At 37.4% G+C, this 15,861-nt stretch overlaps 1 long non-coding RNA gene across 1 annotated transcript; it reads right to left on the bottom strand.

Annotated features, from left to right (window-relative positions):
- Positions 1–6,672: 6,672 nt before the first annotated feature.
- Positions 6,673–15,517, bottom strand: LOC111722138. The gene is made up of 3 exons (XR_002771065.1): positions 15,409–15,517; positions 7,150–7,292; positions 6,673–6,723 (listed from the first exon to the last, which is right to left on the bottom strand). It is a non-coding gene; the product is annotated as an uncharacterized LOC111722138 (long non-coding RNA).
- Positions 15,518–15,861: the final 344 nt, after the last annotated feature.

Raw genomic sequence — 15,861 nt, 5'->3', positions numbered from 1 at the left:
GTGGAAGCCTAGGTCATTACTGTATAGACTTTGCACATTTAGGCTATTGTACATATTGTTATATACTATGTTATGTGTAAACATTTCATTCTTAAATTTTTGACTTTTGTGATAACATTTAGCTCAACACACATTATATAGCTATACAAATATGCCTCTTTATATCCTTATTCTATAAGATAGGAGCTATTTTTACATCTGTTTTTACTTTTAACATTTTTGTTAAAACACACACATTAGCCTAGGCCTACACAGGGTCAGGATCACCAATATCACTGTCTTCCACTTCAACATCTTGTCCTATCAAAAGGTCTGCTGAGGTGGGAACAGCCATGGAGCTGTTATCTCCTATGGTAACAATGCCTTCTTCTGGAATATCGCCCACAGAACCTGCCTGAGGCTGCTTTACAGTTAACTGTGTTTTTTTTTTTAAGTGTAAGAAATATACTCTAAAATAATGATAAATATATAGTAAACATATAAACCAGTAACACCATCATTGTATCGAGTATTATATAGCATACATAATTGTATGTGCTATACTGTTATACACATATGATTGTCAGCACAGTAAGTCTGTTTACATCAGCATCACCACAAACACGTGACTCATGCATTGCCCTGCAATGTTACATCATCACTAAATAATTGGTATTTTTCAACTTCATTATATTTGTGTGGGACCACTATCATATACACTGTTTACCACTGACTAAAATGCCATTATGTAGTACTTAACTGTAATTCAAAAAGAAGGATTTGGTTTATCATCTATACAGACAACATGTAAAAATGGAACTTTCAATAAACAGATATGCATTCTAAAACCTTATCACAGACCAGGCATGGTGACTCACACCTAGTTCGGTAATTCTAGCACTCTGGCAGGCTGAGGCAGGTGGATTGTTTGAGTTCACGAGTTTGAAAGCAGCCTGAGCAAAAGCAAGACCCTGTCTCTAATAAAAATAAAAATAAAAAAGAGCATTGCTTGAGCCCAAGAATTAGAGGTTGCTGTGAGCTATGATGCCACAGCACTCTACCCAAAACAACAGCTTGAGACTCTGTCTCAAAAAATAAAATAAAATAAAACCTTATCACAGACCCCCAAGAGTTCTAAAAGGAAAAAATCTAATCATGTAGACAAATTTTAACATTAATATATAGTTTTCCTTACATCCTGTCTCAAAATTCTCATTCAGTAGTCTGTTGATATGCTGTCAGAATTTTGATTTTGAAACTTGGGAATGATGAATTTCTGGTATATCATTACTTTTAAGATTTGTACAAGCCTATATAAAAATATCCATCCTCATCTTCACCAAACATACATGAATGTCACCAACATTAGGATGTTCACTATAGGTATTTAGTTACTTAATGAGTAAAATTAACATGTGTTATTACATACATACTGTAGTTACATCTGGACTCATTCATACAAATTTACTTCAAATTATTAAATCTATGCCACAAATTAGCAATGAACGATAAGTAAATGAATTTTCAACAAGGAGGGCTAACAAGTATACATATCAGGTATTTCAAACATGTGAATCACTAAACCTTCACTTTGTCAAAAAGCACAGGACTTGTCAGAGAAAAGCAAGCTCCTTATTGTGTCTCCCCTTTGCCCCTCTCAAATGCCTGGTGTCCTACAAGTACAGGAATACTTTGTTCACAAAGCTTCTAGAAAGAGGCACCTACATTGTTCTCTACTTCCCCAGCTCCCATCGTTCTCAGTCCAAAACTACAGTTTCTGCTTTCAGTATTTTACTGATAACTACCCTTCCTAAGACCAATGATAACCTCTGCTTTTGCCAAATCCAGTGAGCATATTTCTGTTCTCACTTGTGACTGTCTACCTTCTTTGCACTAATTTTCATAATGCTCAAACTACATGACCTACCTGAGCAATCTATCACAAACGTAGAGTTTTAACTAACACTTTGGTATTATTGGCACTTTCTAAATCTCTGTCTCCAGTGAGGAGTTTACTCTTGAGCTCAAGACCTGCCCTCTGGACACTTTTCTCTATATGTCAACAAGACCCAAAATGAGCTCATTATCTTCCCTTCTATACCTCCTCGTTCTGAATCCTTGTTCTCCCTGCCTGAAACTGAACATTACCCTATCACCCATCAAGCTAGACACTTAAAGGACATGCCTCTGCCTTTACTCTCTAGAGGCAATTACTCATAGGAGCCTATCAATCCCAGCTCCTTAACATCGTTTCCTCTCAGTCACTGTTGCTGCTGTCACGGTTTAAGAACTCATTATGCCTCCTATGGACTCTCGCCACAGCCATCTGATTCATCTTCCTGACTCTCGCGTTGTGTACCTACCTTTCACCAATCTAGCCTCTATGCTGCTGTCAGGGTGGTCTTTCTAACATGCATATCTGATCACATCACTCTGCTTAAAATTCTTCAGTAGCTCCCATGGTCATGTTTCCCAAACTCGTCTCTCCCCTAGAGGTTCTGATTCATTAGATCAGTGTTAAGACTTAAGGGCCTGTATTTTAATGAGAGCCCCAGGTGATTCTTATAATTAGGCAAGGCAACACTGATCCAAAGAATTAAATTTCAACTTTTTGCACAGCATGTAAGTTCAGCCTCATCATTCCTGCCTTCTCTCCCTAGAATCCCCTCACTACACACACCCTGCAGTTAGCCTCTAACTGCACTGAGTCATATATAATTCTTCTAAAGTGCCATCACACCACGTTCTCTTACACTTCAACACCTTGGTGCATGCTGCTTCTGCTGTCTACGATGCAGACTTTGGCTTATCCAAGCCGTCTTGCAATTCTCAGTCCAAACCTTACCTCATCTATAAAGCCTTCTGCAATTTTCTTAATCACACGTAGAGATACCTTCTCCTATGTACCTGTGTTTCGTGCATACCCCCATTAGAGCATTTTGGCATACTCCATCCTGCATTCTAATTGTTTAAATACACACTGACCCACCAGACTGGGGAATTTGAGAAAATAAAACCTTTGTCTTCTTATCCATAACACTTCACAAAAAGCCTAGTATTAAATAAACATTTGAGGAATTACCAAAAAAAATGACTGAAAGCCACAGTAACTGGAAAGTATTGGCCAGCTCCATTCTAATAATAACTAGCTGTCTCATCATGGAACAAGTAAAACCCTCTCAGAACTTCAGTTTCTAAAAGTGACAGATTTAACACATGATTTCTTTTGGCTTATTCCTTAACATTTTATTATGGAAAAGTTCAAGTACATATAAAAGGAGAAAGAATGGCATAGTGAACCCCTAGGGCTCACGGCTACCTTTAATCACTGTAATCTCCTGGCCAATAGAGTTTCCTCTCTACCTATACCCATTTCTCCCTCTTTGGATTGTTTCAATGCAAATTCCACCTGTATATCTCTTACTCCATTAATATTTCTGTATTTAACTCCAAAAATAAGGACAGTGAAAAACTTTAACACAATACTATAATACTTTGGTAGACTCAATGGTCATATTCTTTACACATCTGTTTATTAGGATTATTCATACAAAACCTCCCTTGGCATAAAGTATTTCCCTATTCTTTGAATTTGGGTTTGTCATGTGAATTATTTTCGTCAAAGAGATGTTTGTGGACATGACCCAAGCAAAGCTTGAAAAGTGCTTGTATGATTTGGCTCACCTTTGTATGCCCCTACGTCTGTGTAAGAAGAGCATACCACCAATAACCATAAGATAAGAAACACGTGGAGAAATCCTCTACCCAACCTAACACGTGAAGCTGCCCCAACAAACTCACAAATAAATGCAAGAAATAAATACCTATTGCTACCTGTATTTTATAGTTGGTTGTTATACACAAAAGCTTAAACAATAGGTAAAAAATGGTAGTAATTTCTGAATATCAAATACACAGAATGTCAACCAAATGATTTTTTTGTTTATAATTCTTTACATTTGAAGAGGTAAAATCTATGTACAATGAAATGCACAAATTCTACATATTAAATATACCACCCTATGAACATTGACAAATAGTATATAACTGTATAACCCAAACTCTGTCAAGATAGAGAACATTATTATCTCCACAGAAAATTCCCTCAGGCCCCATCTGAATCTATTCTCTTTACTCAACACTCACCCCCTCAGGCAATCACTATTTTGATTTTCTTTTGCAGCATAGATTAATTTTGCCTGTTCTAGCCCTTCAGATAAATGGGATCTTACAGTTAGTACTCTGTGTAAGGCTTCTTTAACACAGCCTGTTTTTAAGACTCATTTACGTTGTTATGCACATCAGAGGTTTCTTCCTTCAGAATGATGAGTGGTATTCGGTTTAGATATGCCACAGTTTGCTTATCCATTTTTTTCCTGATGGACACAGAAGCTTTATACATTCTTGGCTAAACTGCTATGAACTTTTTTATGCAAGTTTTTTTTAATAGACATCTATTTCATTTCTCTTCTGTAAAGACCTGGTTTTAAAATTTTTTAATTGTAGGCAAGGTATAATTTTAATGGATATACCTTTTTCCACAATAGTGGCACCATTTTTCATTCCCACTAAGAGTGTATGAGATCTCTGGTTACCCACACTATTCCCCACATTTGATGTTGTTGATCTTAACTTTCCAGTGGGTGTGTCAAGGTATTTCACTATGGTATTGATTTGCTCTTCCAGTGTCACTAATGATGTTTAATACTTTTTCATGTGTTTGTTGGCATATTCTTCTGTGAAGTGTCTGTCCAAAATAACTTGCCAACATTTTGTCATGTTACTTATCTTTTTTTTAAATATAGTTGTAGGATAATCTTGGATACAAGTCATTTGCCAGGTACATGTTTTACAAATATTTTCTTTCAGTATGTAACCTAGTTATTCAGGTTTTAATGTCTTTTGAAATTTAACTTTTTCTTTCTTCTTCAATAAAACATCTTGAATTTCGACATTGCATATTATAACCAGGATATTGGCTTCCTTACGGTTAAAAGCCAATGAAAAATGTAAACACATAAAATATATTCAAATAATCCTTAAAAACCTCAAAAGAAGCTGGGTGGTGCCTGTGGCTCAGTGAGCAGGATGCCAGCCCCATATACCGAGGGTGGTGGGTTCAAACCCAGCCCCAGCCAAACTGCAACAAGAAAATAGCTGGGCATAGAAAATAGCCAGGTGCTGCAGTGGGTGCCTGTAGTCCCAGCTACTCAGGAGGCTGAGGCAAGAGACTCACCTAAGCCCAAGAGCTGGAGGTTGCTGTGAGCTGTGATGCCACAGTACTCTACCAAGGGTGACAAAGTGAGATTCTGTCTCTTAAAAAAAAAAAAAAAAAACGAAAAGCTCAAAAGAACAAACGGAGAAACCAAATTTTAGGGGGACTAATAGAAAATGAATAAAAGATAGACCTACATCCAACCATATAAAAAATTACCTTACATATTAATGACCTACACAATTATGCTAACAAATTTCTTAGAAGAAATTGATAAGCTGGTTCTAAATCATATATGGAAAGGGAAAAGACCTAGACTAGGAAAAATAATTTTTAAAAGAACAAAGTTGAACTATGTATACGATCTAATTTTGAAATTTACTATAAACTTTCATTAATAAAGGGAGTATGATATTGGCCTAAGACTTACAGGTCAATGGGACTGATTTTAGAAGTAGAGTCAGACTTAGACAATGAACTGATTTTTTAACAAAATGTCACTATTAATAAACAAAATTGAATTACCTCACAGTAATTCCAAAAGATGATGCTGGAACACTGCATCTTTTTCTGAAAGTTTGTGCAGGAACAACTACATTTTTCCCAGAAGGAAAATAATAAAACCCAAGTCTCTCTCTCTCTCTCTCTCTTTTTTTTTTTTTTTTGGATAACATATATAAAAAGTATCTTGGTTTAGGTCATAGACCAAAGAACTAAAATCATAATACTTCTAAAAGAAAAAGAGGAGAAAAATCTTTGCAATATTGGATAAGTATTTCTTTAATAGGTCACAAAGAGTACAAATTATAAAAGAAAGAAAATGACTAAATGAACGGCATCAAAATTAAAAACATGTGCTCTTTGAAAAACAAGATCAAGAAACCAAAGGGGCAAAGCACAGACTGAGAGAACGTATTTTTAAAACATGTACCAGACAAAATGTTTGAATCTAGAACAGGTGGAGAATTCTTACAACTCAATAATAAGGCAATTCTGAAATTTTTTTTAATGATCAAAAGATTTGGACAGACATTTCGCAAAAGAAAACAAAAATCCAATAAACATGTAAGAAGGTATTTACCAAAGTGTTGGTGAGGATGTCGAAGAGCTAGTATTCTCAGGCTTTGCTGTTTCCATTGGCATGATGCTAAACTCCTTTTGGAAGACAGTGTGGCAGTGTCTTATAAAGTTTAATACATCCTTACCTTATGAGCCAGAATACCCCACGATAGACATTTATCCAAGATATATAACAAAACAACTCATGTGCATGAATGCTCATAGCATCATTCTTGTAAACCACAAACTAGAAACAACACAACACGTTCAGCTGGTGCACAGATAAAGAAACCGTGACATGCCCACACTATAGAACATATTTGGCAATAAAAAGGAACAAACTACAGGTACGTGCACCAACATGGATGAAGCACAAAAGTTTCTATTACCTGAAAAAAGCCAGACGGAAAGGTGATAGAGGGCAGGTCAGTGGCTGCCTGGAGGCAGTAATCACCCGTGGAGATAATCAACTACAAATGGAAAAGAGAGAACATTTTGAAGTAATGGAAGTGACTTGGTCGTGCTATTGGTTACACAGCTGTATACAATTGCCAATATCATCAAACTGCACATTTAAAGTGGGGCAATTTTACCTCAAAAAAGCTGAGAACTTACATATGAGAAAATGTAATAAATCATGTAATATCAACACTAAAGTTCTCTGATTATGAAACTATTTTCTTTTTGTACTGTAAGGGAAAAATAACGAATGAGTGCATGAATAGGCGCCCCCCCCCCATTCCTTCTTTCTACTAGAAACAATGAATCCATGTGGATGTGGCCTCCATCAAAAGTGATGCCATGGTACAAATGAACACAAGTAGAGTGCAAAGTAAAGTTATTTATATCCAAAATTTCCCTTCTAATGCTTCAAATGATTCAGAGAGAACACTGACATCATCATATGTGATTCAATAGCTTTTTAGTGCTGTTTGTCCATTTGGGTTCTCTTTATTCTGTTACTCTCTAAAGTTGTTCATCAAATCCTCAGCCAGTCTCAGACACAGCACGCACTCCGGTCCTCCACATACCATCTGACCTGTAATGGAAAGAAAAGCCATCAGTGTCAAATGTCATTGTAACTCCATTGTCATTCAGTCATTGCTTCATTCATCTGAAAACAATTTACTTAGTGCTTGAGTGTCAGGGCCAATATGAAGAGCAAAGAGGCTGTTTAAGACTTGGCTGTGTATGCAAATAAATGCAAATCAGCATGGGTGACAGAAAAGTATACTTACACAAAATGTGAGACATATATCCCAGTCTTCACTGAACCCTACTTGCCAGAATTCTCATTTTATACTCAGGTTATATTATTATCTCTATTTTACAGATGAGGAAATGGAAGCAAAAAGAAAGTCAGAAACATGTTCAAGTCTTGCACAAATCCCTGCTATAGCTATATTGTCTACCCTATAGATCGTAGAGTGGACAACACACATCACAATACTAAAGATAAATAGGCCAGGACGCGGTGACTTACACCTGTAATCCCAGCTCTCTGAGAGGCCAAGCCAGGTAGACTGCCTGAGCTCAGAAGTTCAAGACCAGCCTGAGCAAGAGCAAGATCCCATCTCTACTAAAAAAAAAAAAAAAAAAAAAACTAGCTGGGCATTGTGGTGGGTGCCTGTAGTCACAGATAATCAGGAGGCTGAGGCAAGGGGAACACATAAGCCCAAGAGGATGCTATGAGCTATGATACCACAGCACTCTACTGAGGGCAAAAGAATGAATCTCTGTCTCCAAAAGATAAACATTGATTTTAAAATAGAGATAAATAAATAAGCAAAACTAAACAACAGTCATTGTTCCTATCTTTTTCTTTTTAGAAAGAGTCTCACTCTGTCACCCTCAGTAGAGTGCTGTGGTGTCAGAGCTCACAGCAACCTCTAACTCTTGGGCTTAGATGATCCTTTTGCCTCAGCCTCCCGAGTAACTGTCTCTGTAGGTGTCTGCCACAATGCCCAGCTATTTTTTTGTTGCAGTTTGGCCAGGGCTGGGTTTGAACCCACCACCTGCAGTATGTGGGGCCAGTGCCTTACTCACTGATCCACAGGCACCACCCCATTGTTCCTATCTATAAGCAGTTCACAATCTTACAGGCTGAGTACATAAAACAGGTGCCATGACAGGCTTATGAAATACTTTAATGCTATACTGGGTGCGTGTGTGTCTATATGCGTAACAAGCCAGAGACAAGTAATGAAAATACAATGACCACAATTCACCATCAGATATTTAAATTAGAACTGTCCCTCCCTTCTAGGAATCTTTCTGAGTTGCTGAGTTAATAGAAAAAGATATGGTTGGGAATAATTTTGCTCCATTTTCAAATTTTTCTATAATATTTCTTCTATTGTAAACTCCTTAAAGATAGGTACAATGCCACATAAATACTTTTAAGTCCCATAATGTTTCTTATTAAAGTGAACACAAAAATATTGTTTAAATGCTAATTGAGTTCATAAACAGGTTAAGTTTTTAAGAAAGCAAAGAATGCAGTCATCTGAGTGCTTCCTGTGATTCCTAATGACCTGTTGATTTTAATCTCATGTTGATGTTCCCTGTTCTCTAACACATCATTCTAATTAAATACACACCAAAGTTTCAGCTTCATACGAGAGAGTGTAGAAAGCATACAGTGTGCTTGTCACACAGGTGGCTTCAGGGGTCAATCTCTAAAACTCCAGAGATTGGTCTGAGGCCCAGAAAAAGAAAAACAAAAGTAAAAGAGGAAAGGGAAGAAGAGAAGGAAGGAGAGAGGGAGAGAGGAAGAACATTTCTCCTTCTCTAAATCCTGAGGTCTGAGGGAAGAACCTCCCACCAGAAATTGTTCCTGTTGAATCTGTCACTTCTGTACTTCATCGTGGCTGTGGTCTCCTCCTCAAATCATGAGTCCCTCTGAGTTCTAATTTTCTCATCTGCAAATTATAGATAATTGTAGTAATCCCAATCTTTCCAGGCTGTTGCAAGGCTTAACTGTGACAATATGTGTGAAAGCAATTGAAAGCTTCTACAGTATCTTACAAATATTCACCTATTGTGGGAATGTGTGTTCATGAGGAGAAAGTGTGGAGCTTCATCCTACATGATATTCAACTCCCTCTGATCCCTCCCTGGAAGAAGCGTGTATGGAAAGCTACCCTTAGAATCAGGAAGAAATGAGTTGCCAAAGATGGGAGGAGGTAGAAACAGGGAGAGCCGGGACAAGAGACTGTTTAATGTTCAAAACCTGTGCCAAGCTAAATTAGAAACATGAGTCTATGTACCTGTAACTTACCTCATCGGTATATAATTTGTAACCTGAGATCCCCTCACAGAGAAGTAAAAATAGCCAGGCTCTGCAGAGGCCTGTGCTCTGCTGAGTGTGGAGGGCAGGGTGGGGGAGGGCCCGCAGGGAAGGGGTAGAAGGGCTAAAGATGCTAATCATGCTTTCTTAGAGAATATGCCTACTCCGCTGTCCCTAGGGACGGCATGGGGAATACAGCCAAGAGAGGTGACATAAAGGACCCGCCAAGAAAACCTTCTGAGGAAAGGGAGACCTGCTGCCCTAGAGCCACCTATTTTTGTTTTTCTTTGGGTTCTGTCATAGACTCTATGACATTTCCTCAAAGTGAAGTGTCATTGAAGTTCTGCACCTGCCCAATCCTGCCATGATGTAGAAAAGTCAACTAATTCATGAAACCCAAGAGAAGCAAGTGCTCCCACAGCTGCAGAGCAGATCAGTCTGATTTTTCAAGGTGTGTAGCCACCTCCTAGCCCCAAGGAAGGAAAGGAATCGCTACATCAGTGATTTTCAACCCGTCTGCCACAGAGCACTAACATGCCCTAAAAGGATCTTAGGTGTGCCACAAACAGTTTTAAAGACCATTAATTAAATTATTTTCCAAAGAAGTTCAAAGCCCAGGAGGTATATTCTTCTTTTTACTCTTTTTTTGATCAACATAAATTTAAGCATACCATGAAAGTTTAACTATAGGTTCGAGTATGCCGCCATGAGATAAAAAAGGTTGAAAAACAAAGTGCTAAATGATTGCCTTGCTCTGTGTTAATGCTCATTCTCTGAGAGAATGAGACCATGAACTGCCAAAGAACAGTTTGCTCCCTTCCTTCAATTTAGGGTCTAAGCCATTGGTTCTCAACCTTCCTAATGCCATGGCCCTTTAATACAGTTCCTGTGGGTCATGACCCACAGGTTGAGAACCACTAGTCTAAGCCTTTCACATAAACTGCAATGTATTTTGTCATGATTTGGCTTCCCTTAACTCCTGCTATATGGAGAAAGTGATCAAGTAGTAAGGAGAGCTGATTTTTAATTAATCACATTAGAAATATTAGCTCCCTTTTAAGTGCCTACTAGCCACATGTGGCTAGTGGCTGTTCTATGGGACCTTGAAGCTAAAACAATGCCCAGAATTTAATAGATGCTCAATGAATGTAATGTTTCCTCTGTTCACTAATATCTTAACCAAATCTGAAGTTTGGTTAGCACTGAAGTTTCCACTTTGAGAGCAATGTAAATAACATCTTTGACACAAATAAGATGTATTTAATAAACAGGCTTGCTCTCAGCTGGGAACAAAGCACAGAAGTGGCATGATTTCTATTCACCACAACACATATTATCCAAAATGATCTGGAACTGCAGCCACAAATTTGCTCTAGTTTTTAATGCATTTCAGCTTCCATACTGTGCATTTGACACCCTCTTGGCTTTGAAAATTAATGAACTCTTGGGCTAAAGAACATATCACATGCCCATAGCCAGAGTAATTAGGCAAGATAGATGGACAGATACATAGATAAATGCAAATAGGAAAGAAGAAAAATTATCTCTGCTGCTGACAGCTCGTGTATTTAAAAAAAACCAAAAAACTCCACAAAAAAAAGTTGGAACTAATAAATGAATTTGCCAAAGTTATAGGATATAAAATCAATATATAAAAATCAGTAGCATTTGTACACACCAGCAATGAGCTATCTACAAAAGAAATTAAGAAAACAATCTCATTCACAATAACATAAAAAAAATTGTAAATTTAACCAAGATGATGAAAGGTCTGTGCAGTGAAATCCATGAAAACTTTGATGAAAGAAATTGAGAGATACAAACAAATGGAAAAATGTCCTGTGTTCATGCATTGTAATGTTTAATATTGTCAAAATATCTATACTACCCAAAGCAATATATAAATTCAATGTAATTTCTATCAAAATTCTAATGATATTTTTTCATAAATAGAAAACAAAAGTCCTAAAATTCATATGGAACCACAAAAGACGTCTAATAGCCAAAGAAATCTTAATTGAAAAGAATAAAGCTGGAGGCCTCACATTATCTAACTTCAATATATATTACAAAGCTATAATAATCAAAACAGTATGGTACTGGCATAAAACAGACACACCCACCAATGAAATAGGATAGAAAACGCCACAATAAACCCACATGTTTACAACCCATTGATTTCTGAGAAAAATTCTAAGCACGTACAGTGGAAAAAGAATAGTCTCTTCAACAAATGGTGTTGGTAAAACCAGATTTCCACATGCAAATAAAATCAGACATTTATCACATACCATATACAAAAATCAACTCAAAATGGATTAAAGATTCCAAAATAAGACAGGACCCTGTCAAACTACTAGAAGAAAAGATAGAGGAAAAGCTCTACAACAATGGGCTATGCAATGCTTTTGGGATAGGACCCCCAAAGCAAAAATATACAAATGAGATTACATCAAACTAAAAAGCTTCTGCATGGCAAAGCAACAAAGTGAACAATAAACATAATGAAAAGATAATCTACAGACTGGAAAAAACATCTGTAAACCATATATCTGATAAAAGGCTAATATTTAAAATACATAAGGAACTCAAACCAAGAAACTCAAGCAAGAAACCAAATAACCTGATTTGTTTAATGGGTAAAAAGCCTGAGTAGACACATCTCAATAGAAGACATACAAATGGACAATAGACATTGTTGAAAAAGTGTTCAACATCACTAATCATCAGAAATATGCAAGTTAAAACCACAATGTAATTGTAATACTCAATACATACCAATAACAAAAGGTGAATGCCCCTCACATTGAGCAACTCTTGTAACTGCAGTAGTCAAATGTAAACTGAGCATTACAAATTTAATACATTTTTTTTCCTTTCTTAAAATGTGTATTCATTTCTTGCCACAATTATCAAAAAAGGCAAAAGATGGCTAGGCACAATAGCTCACACCTTAATCCTTGAGCAAGAGTAAATTTTTCTAGTACTAACACTAGAAAAATTATCTGGGTGTTGTGGTGGGCACCTGTAGTCCTAGCTTCTCAGGAAATTGAGTCAAGAGGATCATTTGAACCCAAGAGTTTGAGGTTGCTGTGAGGTAGGATGACACCACACCACTCTGGCCTGTGGCAACAGAGTGAGACTGTCAATAGATAGATAGGTAGGTAGGTAGATTAGATAGATAAATAAAAATAACCAGTGTTGGCAAGGATGTGCCTATTGTTATAAATATAAATTAGTATAGCCATTATGGAAAACACTAGGACAGTTCCTCAAAAAATAATAAAATAGGACTACCATATGATGCAGCAATCCCACTTCTGGGTATACGTCTAAAGGAATCAAAAGTGGTATATTAAAGAGATACCTGCATTCACATGTTCATTACAGCATTATTCAAATAAATAAGGTAGGAATCTACTTAAATGTCCACCAACAAAATAATAGATGAAGAAAACATGGCATGCACACACAATAGAAAATTATTGAGCCTTACAAAAGAAGGCAGTCTTGTCCTTTGTGACAACATGGATGACCCTGTAGGCCATCCTGCTAAGTGAAATAACCCAGGTAACAGAAAAACGAATACTGTATAATCTCTCTTACATGTGGAAGCAAAAACAAAGTCAAACTTACAGAAGTACTTAAACAGAGTTCATAGAGTGATGGTTACCAGAGGCTTGGGGTGGGGAGGTGGAGAATAGGGAAGTGTTCGACAAAAGGCACAGTTTCAGTTAGGCAGGAGGAATACATTTTCAAGATCTATCAAACAGTATGGTTACCATAGTTAATAGAAATGCATATTACACATTTTAAAATTGCCAAAAGAATAGATTTTACATGTGCTAACTACTAAAAAAAATGACTGTCTGAGGTGATGGATATATAAATTAGCTTGTTATATTAGGACATCATACTGTATGTCATAAATAAAAAATCTACATCCATGTTGGAAAGTTTATAACTCATCTTTTCTAAAATACCCCCACTGGAATTTTACCAAGAGCTTTCTGAATGTCACAGCTATTAGTCTGAAACCGTCCAACCCAAGATTACCTGGTCTCCTCTCAAGAAGGCAAGCTGCTACTCAAGTCCATTCTGCATTGTTATTGCTGAAGAATATAGAATTCTGAACAAATAGAAGACTCAAAGATTGGGCCAGACTATAGTCACAGATTGGGGTTCTTTCAAGGGCTTTCTTTGTCCCTTAAGTCATAAGGACGCTGATGCTTTTCACAGATATTCTGGGGGGGGGGGGGACACAGTATTAGAGCTCTCAGATGATCAAAAACACATGGCACAGTGGTTTTACATCTTTCTAAATCTCCTGCATCTATCTCTGTTGCCTTCCCAGCATCCCTTCCTCATGCCATTGGTACCATCTCCCTAATAATCCTTGGGGGAATTAAACTTCCATTGGACAAAGCTTAGTGAGACTCTTTAATTAAATTCTCTGGTCCTGTGTGCCAAAAAGTTTGTGTTTGACCCAAACTAAACCAGTTTTTTCTCTCCTTACAATCTGATCCTTAAGCAAAGTGACAGAGGATTCAAAATGGCTAACGTTTTTCACTCTGATCCTGATACACTAACATTGAAGAGACTATCTGTAAATTCTCCCACTGTTAGCAAAACCACAGGGGAGCTTGGGCCTAGGTCTAGTTACCTGCTTTACAGATTTACAGATAGCCATTACTAAGACAATGAGGACTGCCAAGAAAGGAATTTTTGTTTTTGTTTTTGAGACAGAGTCTTACTTTGTCTCCCTCAGTAGAGTACCATAGCATCATAGCTCACAGCAACCTCAAACTCTTGAAGTCAAGTGATTCTCTTGCTTCAGCCTCCTGAGTAGCTGGGACTAGGCCCCTGCCACAATGTCCGGCTATTTTTTGAGATGAGGTCTTTCTCTAGCTCAGGCTGGTCTTGAACCCATAAGCTCAGGCAATCTACCTGCCTCGGCCTCCCAAGTGTGAAAGACATTTGTCAGGAGAATAGGGAATCAGAATCAGCCTCAAATCCATCTCTCCTACTGAAGGAGCTTTTAAAAGAGGGGCCATGTGTCCTGGGGAGCTGGTAGTATTACTAACAAGGCCCATGTGCTTTGGGGGCAGTTGTGGAGGATAGTGAGTCTTGATGTCAGGAAGCTTACTCAGGGGCCTTCCGAGTCTCAGCTCCAGAGTCTTGTAAAAATCCTGCTTTTTTGGGAAACAACTTATAGCTAGTCAAGGGAGAAAGTTATTAAAAAAAAAAAAAAGAAAGAAAAAGAACAGATAGGGGTTATTAGAATTTGTTCATAGCGCCAGTCACACCCCTAGATTCTAAGGGTTTCCTTGTTTCTCCTTTCCAAGGACTAGTCTGAGTCTTAGGCTTTTCCTTCAATCTCAGAGTTCTCTTGCATTCAATAAGTTCTTTTTGTTTTCCTCTTTAAGTTATCCAGAGTCGGTCTTTTGCTTGAACCCAACCATTCATAACTAAGATAATATGTAATGTTTTGTTATCAAATATGAATTCTCTCAGGCCCATGCCTGCTTGGTCAAAATGAACTTTCTGCTCTTTCCCCGATTAAGCAGAGAGATGCCGGTTAACGAGCTTGTGAAGTTGAGTAATAGTCTCAGACAATTGCTTTGCAGTCTCCCAAGAGCCCTAATTAGAAGCCTTTATTTGGCTTTAACTGAGGCAACTTTTACTGAGGAGGTGAGGATTTTTGAAGGACAGAGAATCTTCAGATTATTTTGACCTGAGAACAACACTTCAGAGGGATTCTAATTGCTAACAGCCATGTTGCAATACCAAGTATAACGAGGCTAGGCCCGAGGCAAGTAGCATTTTTTATTTCAGGGCAAATTGTTCACAATATGAAACTCCTTACTCAAGGTTGACCTCTTTGCTCATCTTCATCTTTCTTTATCAAGTTATATGGCCTTTTGTAGTTCTACTTCAGCAATTACTTCAGGAAGTCACAGATGCTTCAAGCTCTCTATCCTATCTGAAACAAACAAAAATTATGTACAATTAAATGGAAATATTGTTGACAGTGAAAATATTTACAGGTACTGGCATCGATACATAGAATACAGTGTGACTGTCAATGATGGAAAGATATTTGTGACCTGAGAGAAATACAAGACTAATCGTCTTGCAAGCATGATATAAAACAATTGCCAGAAGTCGTACACAGTATAGGGTATAAGCCCATTTTTCTTGTAATCTACATTACAAAGGATCATTTTTAAATGAAATCTCATAATTCTACTGCTGTGCCCCTGTTCCCATTCATATTTCTTTAGGAATGTTTTCTCTCCTGCAACATCATTACCAGTTC

This window comes from Otolemur garnettii, unplaced genomic scaffold, assembly GCF_000181295.1.
Source record: "Otolemur garnettii isolate 467f Iridium unplaced genomic scaffold, OtoGar3 scaffold00006, whole genome shotgun sequence".
Lineage (NCBI taxonomy): Eukaryota > Metazoa > Chordata > Mammalia > Primates > Galagidae > Otolemur > Otolemur garnettii.
The sequence above is the reverse complement of the archived record's forward strand: the minus strand, read 5'-3'. Positions and strand labels throughout refer to the sequence as shown.